This window comes from Pieris napi, chromosome 18 (genome assembly GCF_905475465.1).
Source record: "Pieris napi chromosome 18, ilPieNapi1.2, whole genome shotgun sequence".
Classification (NCBI taxonomy): Eukaryota; Metazoa; Arthropoda; class Insecta; order Lepidoptera; family Pieridae; genus Pieris; species Pieris napi.
The window spans coordinates 6,278,119-6,299,482 of record NC_062251.1 but is presented as its reverse complement, the minus strand read 5'-3'; the positions used below and the strand labels follow the sequence as shown (position 1 = coordinate 6,299,482).

Sequence of the window (21,364 nt, the reverse complement as noted above, 5' to 3'; positions counted from 1 at the left end):
ATACTTGAAAGCTCCTTTATTTATATTGGGTAAAAGAAAAGTTGGGTAATTAGTTTAAAATACTAACTTTAAACATTTCTGTGCCGGTTTTGAGCGCTTTTTGACAGTCGGGTTGTTTAGTTCACCGTCATGTGCAATATTAGTTTGTGCAATCGAGGTTTTTGATATCAATTGACCAAGTGACCGCCATATTATATGATTTTAAGGAATATTTTTTTGTTAAGTTTACTATACCTAGTTCGTTATTTTGATTCAGTTAAACGTTTGAGTCAGAGACAATACAGGATGTGTTTATAAATCAACGTCTAACTCGAAGTAGAGCGGGTGGTTAAAAAATTAATCGATTATATTGTACTAAACACATTGTATTGCACAGTTTTTCCAACAGTAATTTTAACATGTGTAAAATGCATTAAATTTTTGAATGGCACAGAATCTTCCGATTTGACGTTGATTTATGGGATACCTGTATACCATTTCATCAAAAAATTCGGCTGAGTTTGACTATATATCATTGTACATATTACCGTTGGAAGGCAGATGTGTCCGACACCTCTGGAGTTGTTCTAATGACGGCAATTAAGGGATGGAAGGTTCTTAGGAAGATTTTTCTTGTGAACTTTGTTCGAAAGAGAACTAAGTATACCTTCCATATGGGAGTGTTCAAGTATTACGTCACGCAATTTTTCGAGATAATTGATCCCCCCCCCCCCTCATGGAACACGCCGTAACGTTTTTCTGTACCCAAGTATAGTATAACGTTTCATGACCACCTAGTGACTCTTTATACCCAAAAGGTACCATTATGTGGTGTAAAGAACTGGAAAGTCAAAAATAATGGCTTAATTCAATCCCCGCCCCGCATCGTAACGTTTTACAAAAGGACCCCCCCCCCCCCAAATTCGTTACGTAAAACTTGAACGCTTCCTATGTCGAAAACGTATTGGATTTTGACGTTTAAGTTTACGCTAAGTCTCGAATGTTACCCTTGGAATACAAATTTACGGCAAATGAGCACCAACAGCCAATTACCAGACGTAAATCAAAGCTGTCTAATTTCCATTAAAAGTACGGCCCGTAACAATTACGAATGGTTTTTTGAACACCGTGACACGAATTCGTACGTCACTCTACTTAATGATTTATATAATATAGGTTTAAATTAGTTAATTTGTTATCGTAGTAAATTATAGTTTTTTTCTCAATAAGATCCCAATTTGTTTATTAATTTGTTGTACAATTTCGCCCCAAGCGCTGGCTTGCATTACGCGTTCACACTGTATGCAAGCCAATTACGAAAATCTAAAGGATAAAAGCGCTCGATTCAGCGGTTTTTAAAGCTTGAAACAGAACTTCAGAACTAGATTGTTTGCGCTGAAAAATTCTGAATCTAGCGATGAAAGCGCAAGGCATGGTGAAACCTCATTTAGTGAGTGTGAGCTGAATTGTCTAACGCGCGGCTCAGTGCTCAAGCGATTATGTATCAAGTGTGTTAGATTGGCAGTTTGTGGCTGTTATGTGAATGCCATGTATAAAACCCTATGTATTAAGAGTGATAGTATAATGGATTGCGCCTATATTTAACGTTCAAATTCGTCTTCCTAACATTGTTTTGGCCGCGTTTGCAATGCGGCCGTTTCCACACGTTTTTTTTTAGTTTAAATGTATTCGTTAGTTTAAGTTTTTTATGTGCCTTCTTGCGAACAATTATTTTTTTGTATTTTTTCTCTTGTTTAACATTGTTTACAGTAAGTTGTCTATATCGGCTTGGAATTGACGATTTGAGTTGAAAAAACCGTCGTTTATAGATAAATTACTGTTCACGTTATGATTATTGTGTTAGATTATTTTTTATTTCTTAACGCTGTTCAGCTAGTTATTAATCTGTGATTCAGCTACTCTGTGGCAGCTGTCAAAGTTGTCGTTTTAACAGCTGTCACTCGCCAGCCAATTACCAAAGCATGTAATGTACAGTACGCTCAAACGGAGTTAATACTTTGACTCTGGATGCGCGGCGTCCGCCTCATTATGCTCAGTCGTTTTTATTTTATTAAATGCACTGCTACTTTAATTTGATTTTTATTTATGCATCCTTTTTTTAATATTAGTTCTATTTCAAACATATGTTGTAGTAATTCGAATATTTTTATTAACTAGGAATAAATTAACGATGTGAAAAGTGCCTTTTTGGTATCGTTTTTTTCTTGAATTTGACCTTGTGTGTTGGTTGACCTAATACAGAATAATAGTACATACATATATGTTTTTATAACAGAATAATTCTTCAATTATAGTTGGGTCTGTCGCAAATCGAGCTCAACGTAGTAAACATAAAGATTCTAAATAAGACTTGAAATTCTAGTAATTTAAAGTACTCCTTACCTCAAATTGAGGAAAAAAGGTTTTTTAATAAGTGTATAACTTATTGACGTTTGGTCAAAATTCCTAATTCCTGACAGTTTTGACAACTAAATATTTGACAAGTTCTAAAAAAATAAAAGAGCTATATAATGTAGCATAATCTAGATTAGACATTGGCACTGCGGTCCTATCAATAGAGTTTTTCAAGACTTTTCTATATAACACATTAGATGTATCGTGTGCTTCTAGTGTTGCCAAATTACGATAAGTTGGCAGTTGTCAATGCAATAACATCAGTGTATATTGACGCGTCTTCAAAAGTTGCCATCACAAAAACAACGCTTTTATTTTTTCTTGTATTGGGTGTCACATGACTGATGTTATTGTTGTATGATATTGTATGTGTTGTAATGTGAACACAGCTTTATATTATACACCAGTCCATACCTATGTAGTATAGCGATGTACATAGCGTTATAAATAATATATTATATAAGATGTATTTTTGCATGGTTAATTAGAAAGATTTTGTTGTTGCTATGTGATTTACTTACACAACTTTTATGAAATTACTCCTGCAATACATCCCCTAATCCCAATTTGCAATACAATCAATAGTTATTAGCTAGATTTCGCTCCAGAAACTGCGAAACAATATTTGTGTACGTTAGAATATCAGATATATTTTCCATTTTGAGATATTAGCCTGGTCAATTTAGACCAAAAAATGAGTGTGAAGTTACATAAAGTTCCAACAAGCTGAATTTCAGTGAAATTGTTCAAAACATAATTATAAACAATGTCTAGAAGTTCCCCATCATTCCCGTGTAAGGAAAAATTTTTATTCAAGGGCAAGGTCAAAAAAATGAGATTTTCGCGATTTTCAGCAAAACGGTAAGTTTTATCATAAAAGTATCAAGACAAAAATTGTAGATCATACAATTATCTATAAAAAATGGATCAATACTTATTTTTTACGAGCCACCGTTTCTGAGATAAACGATTCAAAAAGTTATAAAAGTTGTTATCGTCATAATAGGCACACCTATGAGGTACTTAGCGCGTTTTATCAAAGCTGCAGAACAACGTCGTCGAACTTTAGCAACATCTTCATCTTCTGATATTTTATTTGATGAACTTATGACAGTCCCAACCAGTCAACAGAAATTTCTTACAAATACCCACAACAAGTCTCGGTTCATTTCAATGTTGAAAGAAAAGTTTACGGCTGAAAATATATTGGTAAAACAAGCTAATAATGATACAACTATTGTTGTTGGTGAAGATGTTGACATATAATTTTTAAAAACTTCAGCACATTGAGTTAAATCTTAAAACTGCTGTTTTTAGATTCCCTATTATGACGATAACAACTTTTATAACTTTTTGAATCGTTTATCTCAGAAACGGTGGCTCGTAAGAAAAAAAGTATTGATACATCTTTTATAGATAATTGTATGATCTACAATTTTTGTCATGATACGTTTATCATAAAACTTACCGTTTTGCTGAAAATCGCGAAAATCTCATTTTTTTGACCTTTGCCCTTGAATAAAAATTTTTCCTTACACGGGAATGATGGGGAACTTCTAGACATTGTTTATAATTATGTTTTGAACAATTTCACAGAAATTCAGCTTGTTGGGACTTTATGTAACTTCGAATGTCTAAATAGACCGGACTATATAAATTCTCAGTACTTCGCTTATCATGCTTATTCGTGGTAAAATAAAAATAAAAACTTTCCTTGGCTTAGCTTAATATTTTGGTATAAATATAATGTTCACGTTAAAATCTATAATTCTCTCGAACCCATACACAAAATGGTATACAGGGCAAATAATTATGAATTTAAAAGTAGTAAGTAAAGCACATCGCTTAAATGTTTTTTCAACTCGGGAAGACGTCCCATATCTGCAATAACTTTTCTAAACGAATTAAATGTATGAAATTAAGAGGTTTGCATAGTGTAGTGCGCGTGTGTGACAAAGCTTGTGTGCGACACGTACTAGTGTTGCCAGTAAATTGCTATTATTTTTATTATCTTATGTAGCTAACTTTTTTATAGAAACAAGTCATTCCCATGTTTGATGCCTATTCTGTAAAGTAAATTCCAAAACTTTAAGGCTCACTTTGTTGGTATAATTAGCAAATTAGGTTAATAATCTGATTGACCGTTCCAGAGACTTTGCCGCCATAAGTTTTTTTATGGAGGATTTAAGACAATAGTTTTCTCAAAATAAATGAAGCACTAGGATCTATTAACGCAATTTCTCCGAGGCAAGGCTGTCCAAGCCACTGCCATACAAGAGTCAAGACAAGTATTATAAATCGAAAATAATATCTAGGTTGCCACATGTAAAAAAAATATTATATTTTGAAATTACCCAAGAGAACAACAGATTATCCAAGCTGTTTTGATATGGTCAATTCATTGTTAGTTAATATTATTTAGCCACTGGCTGATTAGGTTTCGTACTAAGATTAAAAGTCGGGACGTAGCGCTGTCAAAAACGGTTGACTGTTTGCTCAAAAACGTACATACTTTACGCTAAATAAATCTCAACATATATATGTCGCAGCTAACTATCTTAATTAGCCGTTCAATTAACAGCCTAGCCGTTTAACTAGCGGCCTGAAAGATGTTCAGCCAGTTGATTAAACAGCTAGGCAAATGACTTGGATCGGTGACGTGTCATTACTTGCCTGTTGACTGTTAATTTAAATTTAATTCCACTTTCTGCCACACTCAAACTCGAAACGAAACTCTTCAAACTGTCAATATGGCGTCGGCAAACCACAACTTTGATGGTGTTTTACAAATGTTCATGAAAAACAACGAGAACAATGGAAGAGTGTAGTGACAATAATAATGAATGAATTTCACTTTAGAAATTTTATTTTAAAAGAAATATTTTGTATGTTATGTTATGTTCTTTTTTATTTCTTCCAAATAATGACCATATCGTACGAATGGCCTAAGCATTAGCCAGCCAGTTTATTAAATATTGTAGCAAACGCTACGGCTGAATGTCTTTCAGGCCGTTAGTTAAACGGCGCCGTTAAGTTAAAAGGCTAGGCTGTTAATTGAACGGCTAATTAAGCTAGTTGGCTGCGACATATATATCATCCTTAAAGGCTTATACTTGAAATCTATTTCGTACAAAACGTCTTTGGAGCGGTCAATATAGAACATAGACAATAGATATACGAAAATGGAAGCTACCTCCTTGAATAACAACACCAAAATTAATTTTAAATGAATTTTATAATAATGCTTTTATAATGTATAATTTAAAATTGAGACCCAATAGAAGTGCAATATAACTTACGGTAATCAAGTAGCATCAAATAGCATAGCATGAATCATGTATATTTTTAATACTGACATCTCAAAAGATACGAAAAGTATTGATTTCGAATGTTAGTGTGGATCTATTACATCTTCCTTATATATGTAACCTGTAATGATTAAACCCATAAAACCCTACAAAATCATATTACGATAGCAAGTCAAGTCTTTTTCAGAAACCTCCAGTTAATGTAAGGGGATAAAACATACCCCAGTTATGCTGCAGAATAAAATCATAAGAAATTTTGTTCATCTGTAAAGAAAACAGGTTTAAATAGACTTTCTAGAACTTTTTAATAGAAATTCTGACTCGCGTACGTTAACAATGTATTGGATTTTGATATACAGGAGTCATATGTCTCGTTTCGGATACATAAAGTCTGTGCGAAAAAAGAACTGGCATGGTGGTTATGCGAAATAATATAATTCTTATTTTCTACGCGTCATTGATATATTTATAAAAAATATATTTTATTTTTGAAATGAAGTAATTATTTAATTAATGAATTATATTTAAATAAAGTATCAAGATTAAAATGTCGAACTATAATGACATAACAGTGTTGTCAACATAACAAAAAGTGCAAGCACTGTAGCGATCTCAAATCTCAGGGCAGTTGTCTTTCTGAACAGAACATCGAATATTAATTATTGTATAACATCAAGTCTTTTTTTTAAATATTTGTATAGTGAAGATGCAATAGATTCAGCACAATAAACAAGTTTTGTCCTTGATACGTAAACTTCATTTAAATGTTAACTCCGTTGACTACTTGCTTAAAGCTTACTTGCTTTAAGCATATATAATTTTTTTCTTCATTTTCTGCTTGCTAACATAAAAACTATAATATCAATGGAAACGCAATAGTGTTTTTAAACGCATTTTGTTGGTACGAAAGATGTAACAGCCTGGCCACGGGACATTCGCCGACGCGAATATTCGCGCGGTGCGAACCGCGATGCGTCTAGCGACTGAAATAAACTCATAGCAATGTACTAATCAAGCCACGCGCAACGGCGACCAGCGATGCGACCGGAGAAAAGTACCGAGCGAATCGCGCGGGCGACTGACGTCGCGACGGGCGAGTGAAACAAATGCATGAATCAGTACGGTGCAAGCCACGGAGTCGAGCGGCAGTCGCGGCGAATAGAGAAGGGAATAAATAAGTTTAGTCGTGGTCGCGGCGAAAAATGAATACAGAGTTTTTTGTAACTGAAATACTGGCTAGACCAGCTATTTGGAAGTCTGGCCATCCACAGCATTAATTTAATATACCTTAATCTCAAAAACAATTTTTCAGCGGCACTTAAAATTCTATTTGCATTAACTTTTTTCTCCAATTCTGGTTGAATATTCATAAGAATATAATTGAAGGTTTCAATACTCATTCTGGTATACTCAAAAAAATAATTCTGGATATATTCTGAATTTCTCATACTTCTTGTGGAATTCTCCACAATTTCTCCAAATATTAGGTCTTGCACCAAAAGCTATTACTTTCCAAGCAATATCGAGATGATTTCGATAAAGACATTTCGCTGTCGAACTTCCTTACTGGTCGCGGCGGCAAACGTGACTGGTCCGTGGCCTGCAAACGGCCCCGCGCGAATGGTCGCCTCGCCTGCCGCATCGCCGTTCGCACCGCCGATCCCCGTGGCCAGGCCGTAAGTGCTGTGTGAGCAACACTACTGCAATTAAAGTAACTTTAAATAGCAACACTCGTTTTATTTATAATTTTCACCTGTGCTTAACGCAAGAACCTAAATTTTAATTATAGACCAGGGTCGATAATTTCTGAAACCAAAAAAAATTACAGTAGGATGAAACCCATTAGAAAAGCAGGGGAATATGATCAAAATGAAAGGAAACATAAATTACGGTCGATCTGAGGTCGGGAAGGGGTGGGGGGGGCGGAGTTTTAAGGGTAAAAAACGGTTTATCTCGATTTCCGGCAAAACTACAAGTCCTATGGAAAAAAGTTAAATGGCCAAGTTGTAGGTCATAAAAAGATCTACAACTTTTGTAGTTGCAATTTTTTCATATAACCTCAAAATTTAGGTGAAAAATTCAAAAATTTTGGTTTTTTATTTATATCTTGTTCAAAAAAAAAAATTTTTCTACGAAATTTGGTGAAAATTTACCTTATTATGTCCCAAATATACTGTAATTTATTTGATTAAAAATATATTTTTTTTCACCTTATTTTGAATAATTAATATCGAAAAAACACCCTAATTTTTATAATATTATCCACCCTTTCCAATAGGTTTCATCCTACTATTATTTTTTTTAAAGGCTATCTGCACTGGTCTATTAGCGAACACAAGGTTTTTCGAATCTCAATAAACCATGTTTATATCATTAAATAAACACAGAATATAATTTATTTATTTTATACTAGGTGACCCGGCTTACTTCGTTCCGCCTAACAGTCTAATAATATCGTGATAACTTTAGTTAAACTTAATGTAGGATTTCATTAATTAATACAACTCTTTTTACAAATACAGAACAGTTTTATTGCTTGTCATTGCGGAAGAAGAATGGCAATTTTACAAATTAGGCCTCTCGTCTTTAGCGCCAATATTGCGATACTGCATATTAAAGCATTTTCTGATATACAGCATTTGTTGATGAAGTAACACATGTCTTCGATCAAGATCAAAGCCTGGTTATGCATCTCCTCATTCACCTCAAGATCGTAATTTTTTGAACTGACACGAATTCGATGTATAATGATGCGTAATTTTGTCAACAGATGGCACCACATGGTGTTTGCATTCGTAAAATTAATTTATTTTTATTCGATAACTTATATTACTTATTCTGCTATTCAGAGCGGAGAAGAATCCACCAAAAAAGAGATAACTAACATCGGTCCAGCCGATCTTGAGTTTTAAGTGGTGTAACTAACACGACTTTGTTTTATATAAGATAAGATAATTAGGTAGATTTTTTAGGTTAGGAAGAGTGTGAAATGAACACGATAATTGCCTAAGGATGAAAATTCACTAATGATACAATGTCATTTATTTAGAACTCTAATTTATTTTCTTTAATTCTATACATTAAATCGTTCATCCTAAAATAACGAAGGCTTGCTTTTTGTAAGTTTATTTGAAAAAAACTACTGAAACAATTCTAGAAATTGATAGATTGGAGAGTTGTCTATTAAAAATAATATGCAAATACAAACCTATAGTCTAGTCGACAAGTTGAAAATGGAACAAAATAGAGATACTGCTCTTAAAATTATGTGCGATAGCTCATTGGATCCGGAATGACGTCTAGAAAAATGTGCTAAAAGCGTGTATTAGCACATAAAAAATTGCAAAAGTTATAGACAATTAAAGATGAAAAAAAAATGGCATTTAGTTTTTTGCCAATATTTAATAAACTATTAATATTTAAGAGATTTCAAATAAAGATTCTGAAAGAGGAGGAAATTTCCAATAAAAAACTCCTAACTCCCGGAACTCTATCTCCATTATTTATAATTTTAATTTAACGCTGAAAATAGGGCTGCGGGTGACATTTTTAGGATTCGCGCGTGGCGTCAAAAGCGACTACGGCACATTAATTAATTTATTTAAGGTATTGAATATTTTTTTTTAAATTTGAAAAAATTATGGTGTGTTCTGAACACTATAATTAATTTATTCCCGTTGAAAATTTTACTTAAAGTTAATTTTTCAACAAGTTAAATAATTTTTAACTAACGAAATTTTCTCGAACGACCGTCTTAATTGTAAGTGAAAAAAATGTTTAAATAATGGTCGTAAAAATATTTCGCTTCGTAGAGCCTTTCTTACATACATACTTAACAAGATCGTGCCATAAAAGTTAAAAAAATATTTATACTTTGTTTATAACAATTTTTTTACTTAAACAAAAACTTAAAAATCCATGTAATGTTGTTAAAAAAATTTTTTTTTTCTAAATCAACTTAAAAAAATTAACTTTAAGTAAAATTTTCAACGGGAATAAATTAATTATAGTGTTCAGAACACACCATAATTTTTTCAAATTTAAAAAAAAATATTCAATACCTTAAATAAATTAATTAATGTGCCGTAGTCGCTTTTGACGCCACGCGCGAATCCTAAAAATGTCACCCGCAGCCCTATTTTCAGCGTTAAATTAAAATTATAAATAATGGGGATAGAGTTCCGGGAGTTAGGAGTTTTTTATTGGAAATTTCCTCCTCTTTCAGAATCTTTATTTGAAATTTCTTAAATATTAATAGTTTATTAAATATTGGCAAAAAACTAAATGCCATTTTTTTTTCATCTTTAATTGTCTATAACTTTTGCAATTTTTTATGTGCTAATACACGCTTTTAGCACATTTTTCTAGTGGTCCAAGATCCCAGGGCCGCCAGACGTCACGTATTTTCTGACGGTTGAAATGTGGACGATTGGGTAGTGTTAGTATGTACTATGATCGTATGCCTACCTGCTAGCTTGGTCAAACGGCCAATTTCCAGGTATCAGGTAATGAAGGTACACAAAAACATTACTTACTTCACGTAAATTCTCATGGCTGATTTTTATATATGTTTTCGAGTGTATAGTTAGAAATAAATTGTCAATACTCCCAGACACTTTCCGTCGGCCATATTGCTTAACAGACGCTTTAAGGGTCTCAAAATAATTAGTCAACTTCACGTAAATTCTGACGCTCCATTTTTATATATGTTCATCCGACAACTATTTTAAAAGCTTTGACAAGAAGACAGACCGATCCAAGGGGCCAATCATCCCCTAAACTAAAATTTAATATCTCTATGAGTGGGAGAGCATTATCTACGCGCATGAGACTGAGTGAGACCGACTGCGCTGTTAAAGCCATGAAAATTACTTGAAAAATTATTATTATTCAAAAAGGGCAAGCAAAAGCCGTTTAATATTTTGAAGAAAAATGAAGAGTTGTAATTCTAGAACGTGCGTACTAGCTATCTCTTTCGCACATTGCTCCGTCCTTGTCGTACGGCGTTCTATAGTCGTATTTTTAATTAGACGAAGCCAACTGACAGTAGCTAATGTCAGTTTGTAAAATAATGTTGCCATATTTAAAGTAATAGTGATGCGTTCAGTTCTTGTTCAATCAGATGAATGAACAATGAGTGTGAATAGTCAATCATTTCAAACAATAAAAGAATATTATTTATATTTCAAAATTTCATAAAAGTGCTCTGATATAAGTTAGGTACTAGTACTATGTAACTACAATCAGTTTTTTGACGTCTTATTACAAAGCGCGGCGCGGCGACTAGTGCCATCACCGATCATTAATTCAGGGGTTTTTACTTTGTCACAACACTATTTTTATTTCATTAAAAACTGACAACACCGTAAACGTCAGTTGATATCGTCTAATTAAAAATTCGACTATAGAGTGCTCGGTCTAGCTTCGAGAAGGTTCTGATCTTCCCTCTCTCTCGCGTATCATTCCGTCCTTGTCTCACACCTAGAAAATTCGTTCTAGAACATTCCTTCATCAAAGGGGTATAACCAGGCCTGAAAACGCCTGAAAACGGGTTTCCTGAAAAGTGTACCATTCGACTACACGTGTTCTGAAACGGCCTGAAAAAATGTTTCAGGCTCCTGAAAACTAGGGTAACATTATGTAAATTACGATTTTCTAATATGTGATTGACCCTCTCCTGAAACGGTCAGAAATCACATTTGCCTGCTGAAAAGTTCTCTAAGTGGTGGAAAAATCTTAAAACATTGCAGTCGACCCGTCTTCGTAACAATATATTCAATTTTAATTTTTGTATAAAAAGGTCTGGCAAAATTAACGCATTTACACAAACATTCTTTAGAGAAGTACATACATGTTTTTTGTAAACACAACAAATATATTGCATACAAATGGAGTAATGCAATGATCAACTTATTTGGTGCTCTAGGGTACTTCCGGAGGAATAAATAAGTTAGTCTAGAAGTAAAGAAAGAAAAAAAAACTCATGTGTGCAATTCACACGTGGTAGAAGTGAAACCATCAAAAACAAAGTTTTTATAATGAATAATATGTAAATTATACTTTTTCCACTAACTAAATGTAGGACTTTGTTAAATTTTCATTTATAAGTTTAATATCAATATCAATCTTTAATTTGATAAAAACTTAAATAATGGAAATTTGAAATTAGATGATTATTACTTATTTAATTTTTTGCACATCTATGTTTTTTTAATTCAGAAAATGATCAAATACACGCCAATTTAAAGTTTATACACTGCACAATTCTTCCCATCTCATTCTCTCCCACGCTAAATCCTTCGAATTTATGCGTCTGTCTCTTTTTACTGTCGCTTTCTCACTCTCTCCCACGCCAAATCCTATTAATTTATGTGTCTGTATCTTTTTACTGTCGCTTTCTCACTCTCTCCCACGCCAAATCCTATTAATTTATGTGTCTGTCTCTTTTTACTGTCGCTTTCTCATTCTCTCCCACGCCAAATCCTATTAATTTATGTGTCGGTCTCTTTTTACTGTCGCTTTTTCCGTTGCATCCGGTTTGAAATCACAACGATTCTAAAAAAGTTTCACTTCAAAAATGATTCACTATAAGTTAAATATTCGTTAAATTCACCTTAACATTAGACTATACAGTTACTAGGTATTAGGTGAGAATAAAAAAAATCTTGGTGATACTAGTCATAATATTGGTAGGCATAAACATGCATTTTATTTGTATATGTTCCTCGTACTAAATGCCTAGTTTTGTCCAACTTCAGGTATTTACTTACGACCATGGCACATAATACCGCACGAATGAAGTCGAGGGCAACAGCTAGTAATCAATACTTTGTGGTTAATGCACTAAGTATGCGTTCGTCATCACAAAGTATCATTGTAAACAGTTAAGTTTCTTATTATTTCTTTTCATAATTTGAATGAGTATTACGAGTAATTAAATAATGAATTTACACATTAAGTTACCGTTTTATTGCGCATACATTTTATTGCTAGCAACTCCGATAAGTTCAACGTCATTAAAACATCGAACCTCTGCGCTGTGCTTACGCGTGAAACTGTCAAATCCCGTATCGTATCGTTACGCATACAAGTACCTTCCTACTTGTTTTTCAACTTTTTCTTTCAAAAACGCCGATTTTTAGTTCGTATCGGAACTGTAAAATGTGATAAACCATAAAAATTGCCGTGTTGTATAAGCGTGTAACTATTTTAAACTTGAGTTTTATATGCAAAATCTAACTTTGGACATAAGATTAACCGTTAAAAACTGAAATTCCAAAGTTTTTGTGAGTGAACAAGTTTTAAAGTGATTTTAAAGAAAAATTGGATGTTATTTGGAGTAAAAACAAGGACTATAGTTTTGCCCTTGATAAGGTAAGCAAGTTTTATTATATTTAACTATTCTTATGTGAGTCTAACCACTTTAACGAAAGTGCGAGCAGGTTGCCTACTTAGGATTATGAAAGTAGGCTTCGAAGGAATTCCAACGCAATACGTCAGACGTACAGATTAAATTACCATTACAAGTTCTTTAGACGTGTATTTTAATAATACACTATTTTAATCGGGCGAGTTTTTAATTAATTTTTTAATCAAACTTCAATTATCGATAACCTTCACTAAGTTTTAATAACTTCCTAATTTGAATTTCAAATTCTGCTATGTAAGTTTTATTTTGTAATTCGGTGTTATTATGTCAGTCTAAGTATTTTCTACAAAATTGTAATATTTAAAAAAAATCATAAACGACTGACCCACAAGTCACACAATTACTATAAGAAATATACATACTTGTGCTTCCAAAGTAGGTACCAAATTACTTACAAAAAAGATATAACATGTAATACAACTAATAAAAACAATATATCAGAAATAAAAAAATATAGTATGCACTTAGCCTAAACAGAGTTTGGACTATTATTGTTTTAAGTATACATTACACATAGATTGTTACATGCATCGCAATAAACACATTAAAATATTTTACTAATTTGAAATTTTTTATTAAAATATATACTTTATAAACATATTAAAAACCTGCTGTTACACAATAATAAGCATTAAATCTACTTTTATTGATATTTGTATATCATCAAATAAAAACATAGTTAAATCACTATTTTGTCTATTTTCCTTATTTAAGAAAAGTTATAAAAAGTCAAAAGACCCTTCTGAGCAAGTTTGTTATCTATAGTACTATAGTACTTTTAACACTATCAGCTCATATTCGAAAATTCCTCACACTAGCGTTAAGATTTAATATTTGCAAAGACTATTATTTATTTATACTTCATTGCATTAATACACATAATTATACATATAAAAAAATCAAAAAGAAGGTAGGTTACATAAGTTATTAGGCAACGGCCAGCCTTATTGCTAACAAGCAATTTCTTCCAGGCAACCCTAATTATAATATGGATCTTCAAGAATAATCAATCCCCTTTAAAATTTTGCAATTCAGTCAATATTTTGTGATGCAGTTATCATTTGTATGTAATGTTTAACAAACTTTATTTCTCTTTACATTAAATGTATTTTTATTTACATGAGAAACTTAATACATGATGAAAAAAAAAAATGAGATACATGTCCCCATCCGAATATATTATCACTACTATTGTTTTATTTCTATTCATATAACACAATGAGGCCCTCTGAGAATATAATAATTCTGAGTAGTCACTCTTAAATCAACTTTAATATTAGTTTTTCTGTTTTTTTTGTTACTTCAAAAATCAATCTTTTTTGATTTCGCAACAATATGTTTCATTTTGTTTTCCCTTTCTTGTAGTTTTTTACTTCAATCAATATGTACAATCTCAAATTGGAAATAAAGTTAAAAATAGCTTTACTGTTTTTATTGGTATTTATTTTGTTATAAATAATTTTATAAACTTTATAATCTTCATCAATAAATACATGTATAAAAGTATTTTTAAATTGGAACCAGCAAATCTCGAGATTAGCATGTTCGAACATACATACTCTTCAAATTTACAATATTCAATACAGATGAAAAGTTATTATTCCAAAGCATCAACTAAAATAATAAAAATAAAACCCAGTAATTGAAATTTAATTATCAAATAATATATTATTAATAGATTGATATCAAAATAATTAAATGGCAATTTTAACATAGTTGACCTTAATTGGTCATTTACCTAATGTGTGGTAATCATTCTCAGAATGAAGCAACATAAGCTGTTTACAATTAATCTGTGCGTAATTATATATATCCCTTATTTCTTTAAATCGTTATATAAAGAAATATGATAATAAATTATTCAATGTATTAAATGAATACAATTATTATGTACTAGCTGTTGCCTACATGCTTTGTGACTATTTCGTGTTTTGGTTTTACTTTGTGACCTATTTAACTATGATAATATTTTTTTAGAAACCTTCCTAGGATACACAATAATTTAGAAAACCGTACAAAAATTATGCCCATACCATACAAGCATGACAAGTGCAACTAGTCTTTGTATTTATGTTCTTTTAATGTATGAATCAAATTAGCTAATTCATTATTCGTTGACAGTAAAGGCCAAGCTATGTTATGATGCAAGTGCAATTTTATCACAATCACAAGGTTAGTTGATACTGATAAGCCGTAGCAAAGGAACTAAGGCACTGTATTGAAATTCACTTTACATCTCCAGTAATATATATATATATATATATATATATATATATATATGGTATATGTAATTTGCTATCAAATTAATTTTGTAACAATAAGTCTGGATGCATCTGTCCTGTCTGTATGAACAAGATAACTAACATTTAAGTCTATAACAATATCTTAATATATATAAATTAGACGTCACGTTGTTTGTCCGCTATGGACTCCTAACCACTAAATCGATTTCAATCAAATTTGCACACCGTGTGCAGTTTGATCTAACTTAAAACATAGGATAGGTTACATATATATAATTTTACCGTACGTGTGTTTGTCACTGAACTCCTCTTAAACGGCTGGACCGATATGAATGATTTTTTTTTGTGCATGTTTGGGTGGAGCCCTTTGTTTAACATCCTGATCCCTTGAAATATCATGCAGCACAACGGCTGTGGGGTCTGCTAGTAATAAGATGTTTATAAAAAGAAAAATCATGGCATATTTACAAAAATAAACTTTTAATTCTGCACAGATTATTTAAAAAAAGAAAAATCATAGCACATACTAAGAAGAACTTTTTATTTTGCACAGATTAATTATAATCAGCTTATATTTGCTAGTTTATTCTATACAAAACAAGGAAATGTTACGCATAATTTATCATCTGCACAAGACACGAAACTAGGCATAAAAAGTGTCCTTGATAAAAGCCGTTATGGTGATATCATCGCCATACTTAAAAATTATCACGTAATACTTCTTAGGTTTTAATTGTCTTTATCATAGAATAAAAAAACACGTCCGCACAATGTCTCACATGTTATTTTAACGGACTACAAATGAGGGAGTTTACAAAACTGTTTCTGTCAAAATCGTATTGGATTGGATATGTCAACATAAGGGTGTCATGTCAACTCTGAATCCTTTGTGATAACTTTCCATAATTGTTGCATGGCTGACGCACAAACCGTGCAGGCCAAGAAAGGGAACTAAAAAAACTTTCCATAAATTGGTTTCCAAGAACTAGTTGCCGCCTAAAAACACCGGAAATTGGTCCTATCATATGATGTTTAAATGTATCATAGCTAGGCTAGGCTAGTTGGTTGGCGTATCTATCGATTGAAAACCCTTTAAGTTTTTGTTGAACACTCTATTGTAAAGGTAATTTAAATTAAAAATACGTTCAAGTATAGTATACAAGTATAAAATAGCTGTTATATCGATCTAGGAGTATTATGGCTTTTTGTTATTTCAGTTATAGCGTGCGGTTTTTAATTAAAAAACGTATCAAGTACCTACCCCTTAAATAAATTTACCTCCTTAAAAACCCCCGTGGACAACTTTGTTTCCCTCTACAATTGGGAGGACATCTCCAAGTTGTCATTACTGCGTAAAACCTGTTATGCCAATACTTGGTTAGTAGTATAATTAATAAGAATCCTTTATTCATCCTCATCTTACTGACGTATTTAACATATAGTCCATTGAAATGCATGGGCTGAACATTTGTTAGAGGACGTAATATTTTTTTTACGGAAAAAATAATTTTGGATTTGTGATACATAGACATAATTGTAAGCAAAGCAATTTGCTACAAAATATGTTTTACAAATTTTTTGTACGATGGATAGTTTAGGAGATATAGCCAAAAACGTGTTTTCACCCCTTTTTCCAAGATGGTGGCCGGGGGACAAGGGCGCCAACCACACAACTTGGGTTTAAGCTTGTATTGACCTCCCCTACATGTCCTATAAATAAAATTGCGTCCTCTAACAAATCTTCAGTTTGATTTCAAATTGTAACATTTAACGTAAGTAAGAGATATAGAATTAGTTTCAAAAAACAAAACAAGAAATTCGTTAAGTCCAAGTTTATTATATATTTACATAGCTTTGGCGCTTTTTGAAGAATAAAAAATTAAGTGAGCATTCCTTGTTTATCTAGCAGGTCGTTAGACTTGGTATGCTGAGAGAAATTACATTTTTACGAGATAAGATGGCGCCATCACAACACTTTTTGCCGCCACTTTTATTACTTTGTTATGACTCAAATTGTTCAAAGTAATTTATGATTTCGCATTTATAACATGGAAGTTCAAATATTCGTTACTTTGTATGAACTAATGACCAAACAATTCGATAATAACATTGCATAAGCTACAACTTTTTGTGACCCAATAACTCGGTAAGTGCGAGCGGGATGTACAGAGCGAGACAAACGAAACAGGTGTAATCAAGTTCATGACTGGACGCGGGAAAATCAAATTTAAGAATTGCGAATTTCTTTTTTATTTTAACAAGCCAACCTCTTTTGTTATAGAATATTTTAATTAACTACAGATTATTTATTTATTTACACTTCGTTGCAAATGAAAGAAACACAATACATAAAAATTATAAGGGATGCAACGGGCGGCCTTATCGCTAATAAGCGATCTCTTCCAGGCAACCCTAGTTAAGAGAAAAACTTAAAAAAATAAATAAAAAAGAAACATGCGTGCGAGAAGTGCAGAATCCTTAATCTAAAGTAATACAAAAAAAATATTAATAACAAACTAAAAACTTAAAAGCTAATCTTACAAATACATGAACAGCGAATAGTGATGTAAAACCTTTAGACCACAGATTAAAAAATAATGTTTATTTTTCTTAAAATTAGATGAAAAGCCAAGACTAATAACTTTTCAATGGTAAAAATTCCTTATTGGAGCAGTGTAGTGGCGTATAAAGATGCGTCTTGTGTGTTTGAAAGAGTTGTTCGGATAAATACCTACAGCTGAGTTATATCGTTAAGGCAGAATAAATTCCACCCGTATCACCTCGACGTTGTTCCACAACTAAGCGTTTTTAAAGGCAGTGTTTTCTTCGCACCTCCACTATGTGGAACCAGCTACAGAATTCGCTGAAGGGCTAAGCTTCAAGGCTCAAGTTTGAGCCTGGTTCAAACTTGAGCTTTCTGGCAATCTGTCTCCATTAGCGGCAGTAGAGTCTGGCTAATGATAGAAGATAATTGAATTATTTGAAAACTTTCGGATGGCAACACAGAATGTCATTGAATTTCTTAGGTTAGTATGATTTATTGTCTTGACATGCAATTACTCATTTTTATTTACATTATAATTTTTTTCCGAAGAGTTAACAGGTATAATAGCCGTAACTTTGTTTTATTTGATAGAATATTTCGTTTCTTTTGTAGGATTTGACTATTCCGAATAAAGTTGTAGTTTATAATAAATATAGTTTTAGTTTTCCATGCAATGCTAGTCATTTTAAGTATCAATAGTAAAAGAATAAATACGTATAATATTTAATTTCATAGAAATACAGTTACTATCAATGGAAAAAATAATAAAATAAAATCAAGTATCAAGTAAGTTTAATCCACAAAATATATAAAACTTTTAGGGATACCATACTAAATTTTTTGAATTATCTTCTTTCATTAGCCAGACTCTAACATCTGGTGATTTACCTACCAGTTTGCCCCCTGTTTTATAAAAATAACAGCCCTGAGGTCGTTAGAACCCCAGCTTTGCACCAATGTACATTTCTATGTGCGAATTTAACACTCGCTGATACGGTGAAGGAAAACATCGTGATGTGCCGACCGATCTACCTGTATCAATTTTTGTTCAACAGTTGCTTTTGTATTACAAAAATTAGGCTAAAACCAGCGCCCTTACTTCGTAAATTCCATCTCCATGTTTTTGTGTGCAATATGATGTTCTGACAACAAAAACACATTTGGACAACTGTTCACGTATTGTAGCCCCGCTGGTTTTTTTCGTAACTCGGTTTAGGGAGCGTTCAAGTACGTAACGCTATTTTTGGATATTATTGACCCCCGCCATGTAATGGTCCAAGATCCCAGGGCCGCCAACGTCACGTATTTTCTGACGGATGAAATGTGGACGATTGGGTAGTGTTAGTATGTACTACGATCGTATGCCTACCTGCTAGCTTGGTCAAACGGCCAATTTCCAGGTATCAGGTAATCAAGGTACACAAAAACATTACTTACTTCACGTAAATTCTCATGGCTGATTTTTATATATGTTTTAGAGTGTATAGTTAGAAATAAATTGTCAATACTCCCAGACACTTTCCGTCGGCCATATTGCTTAACAGACGCTTTAAGGGTCTCAAAATAATTAGTCAACTTTACGTAAATTCTGACGCTCCATTTTTATGTATGTTCATCCGACAACTATTTTAAAAGCTTTGACAAGAAGACAGACCGATCCAAGGGGCCAATCATCCCCTAAACTAAATTTTAATATCTCTGTGAGTGGGAGCGCGAGAGCATTATCTACGCGCATGAGACTGAGTGAGACCGACTGCGCTGTTAAAGCCATGAAAATTACTTGAAAAATTATTATTATTCAAAAAGGGCAAGCAAAAGCCGTTTAATATTTTGAAGAAAAATGAAGAGTACCAACAAGCATTTCACCCTTTTGGTACGTTGGATTTTGTTGGTGATGTAGATGAAGAAGAACGTGTATTCAACATAATACAAAAATTTATCTGTGATGTTTACAACGTTCCTGGAATAATTGATGTAGATGCTGCCAGACTACAGTTGTTTATCATTTACATACATGGTATCTGATATAAATGAAGAATTCAATCGAAAGAATTTAAGAAACTTCGATGCCAGTAACTTACCACCTTGTAAAAGTGAGCTTTGGCAACAGTTTCGACGGGCTAGCTTTGGAACAATGCAAGTATGAAGATGATAAATATTTTCAACCCCGAAAACAATGGCTGGACACTACAAGATGGTAAATATGATTTTCATTGGTTCGGAGATGGAGATCAATTACCGGGTTTTGTCAGTGAGTCGCTGGAAGAACAATCAGGTATTACGATATTTTTCCACTTTGTTTCCAAATTTCCAATAAATAATTAATTAAAAAAATTGCTGCTATTTAAATATAAGTGGTATTTTAAAAAAATATTTTTTAGTTCTAATTAATAAATTGACAAAAAAAAATTTCGGCTAACTTTAGTATTATTTATTATGTGTCAATTTTTTTCTTATTTTTGTTGCTATAATTTACTTGTCAACAAAAGTTCTAAAAATTATAAAATATCTGTTCAAGTAATTTTCATGGCTTTAACAGCGCAGTCGGTCTCACTCAGTCTCATGCGCGTAGATAATGCTCTCCCACTCATAGAGATATTAAAATTTAGTTTAGGGGATGATTGGCCCCTTGGATCGGTCTGTCTTCTTGTCAAAGCTTTTAAAATAGTTGTCGGATGAACATATATAAAAATGGAGCGTCAGAATTTACGTGAAGTTGACTAATTATTTTGAGACCCTTAAAGCGTCTGTTAAGCAATATGGCCGACGGAAAGTGTCTGGGAGTATTGACAATTTATTTCTAACTATACACTCTAAAACATATATAAAAATCAGCCATGAGAATTTACGTGAAGTAAGTAATGTTTTTGTGTACCTTGATTACCTGATACCTGGAAATTGGCCGTTTGACCAAGCTAGCAGGTAGGCATACGATCATAGTACATACTAACACTACCCAATCGTCCACATTTCATCCGTCAGAAAATACGTGACGTCTGGCGGCCCTGGGATCTTGCTCTATAACTCGCCGTAACGTTTTTCAGTACCCGAGTATAGTAAAACGTTTCGTGACCACCTAGTGACTCTTTAGTTACTATTATGTGGTGTAAGAAACGAAAAAAATATTAACAATAACGCGTAATTTAATCCCCGCCCCGCCGTAACGTTTTACAAAAGGAAAAAATTCGTTACGTAATACTTGAACGCTCCCTTATGTAAACGGAAAAAAATGAGTTCTATAATATAATCAGATATAATATAATCTATATTATCACCTGGTATCATCAAAACAGGAAGTTAACTTGGATACTTAAAAAGATAACTCCAAGTCCTTATAACTCACGTACACTTAAAACCTATCTGCATCTTGTAACACAGTGTTTCCCAACGTGGGGGCCACAGGGGGGCAAATCGAAATCTGAATCAACGTGGAGACGCTAACCCA

General features: G+C 32.7%; 1 protein-coding gene across 1 annotated transcript in view; it reads left to right on the top strand.

The window, feature by feature from the left end:
• Nucleotides 1–12,777: 12,777 nt before the first annotated feature.
• LOC125058592 (spectrin beta chain, non-erythrocytic 1) overlaps nucleotides 12,778–21,364 on the top strand; it is a 141,344-nt gene continuing 132,757 nt past the window's right edge. Inside the window, exon 1 of the mRNA XM_047662697.1 lies at nucleotides 12,778–13,076. The gene's annotated coding sequence lies outside the window, so the exon portion shown is untranslated. The remainder of the gene's footprint in view (nucleotides 13,077–21,364) is intronic.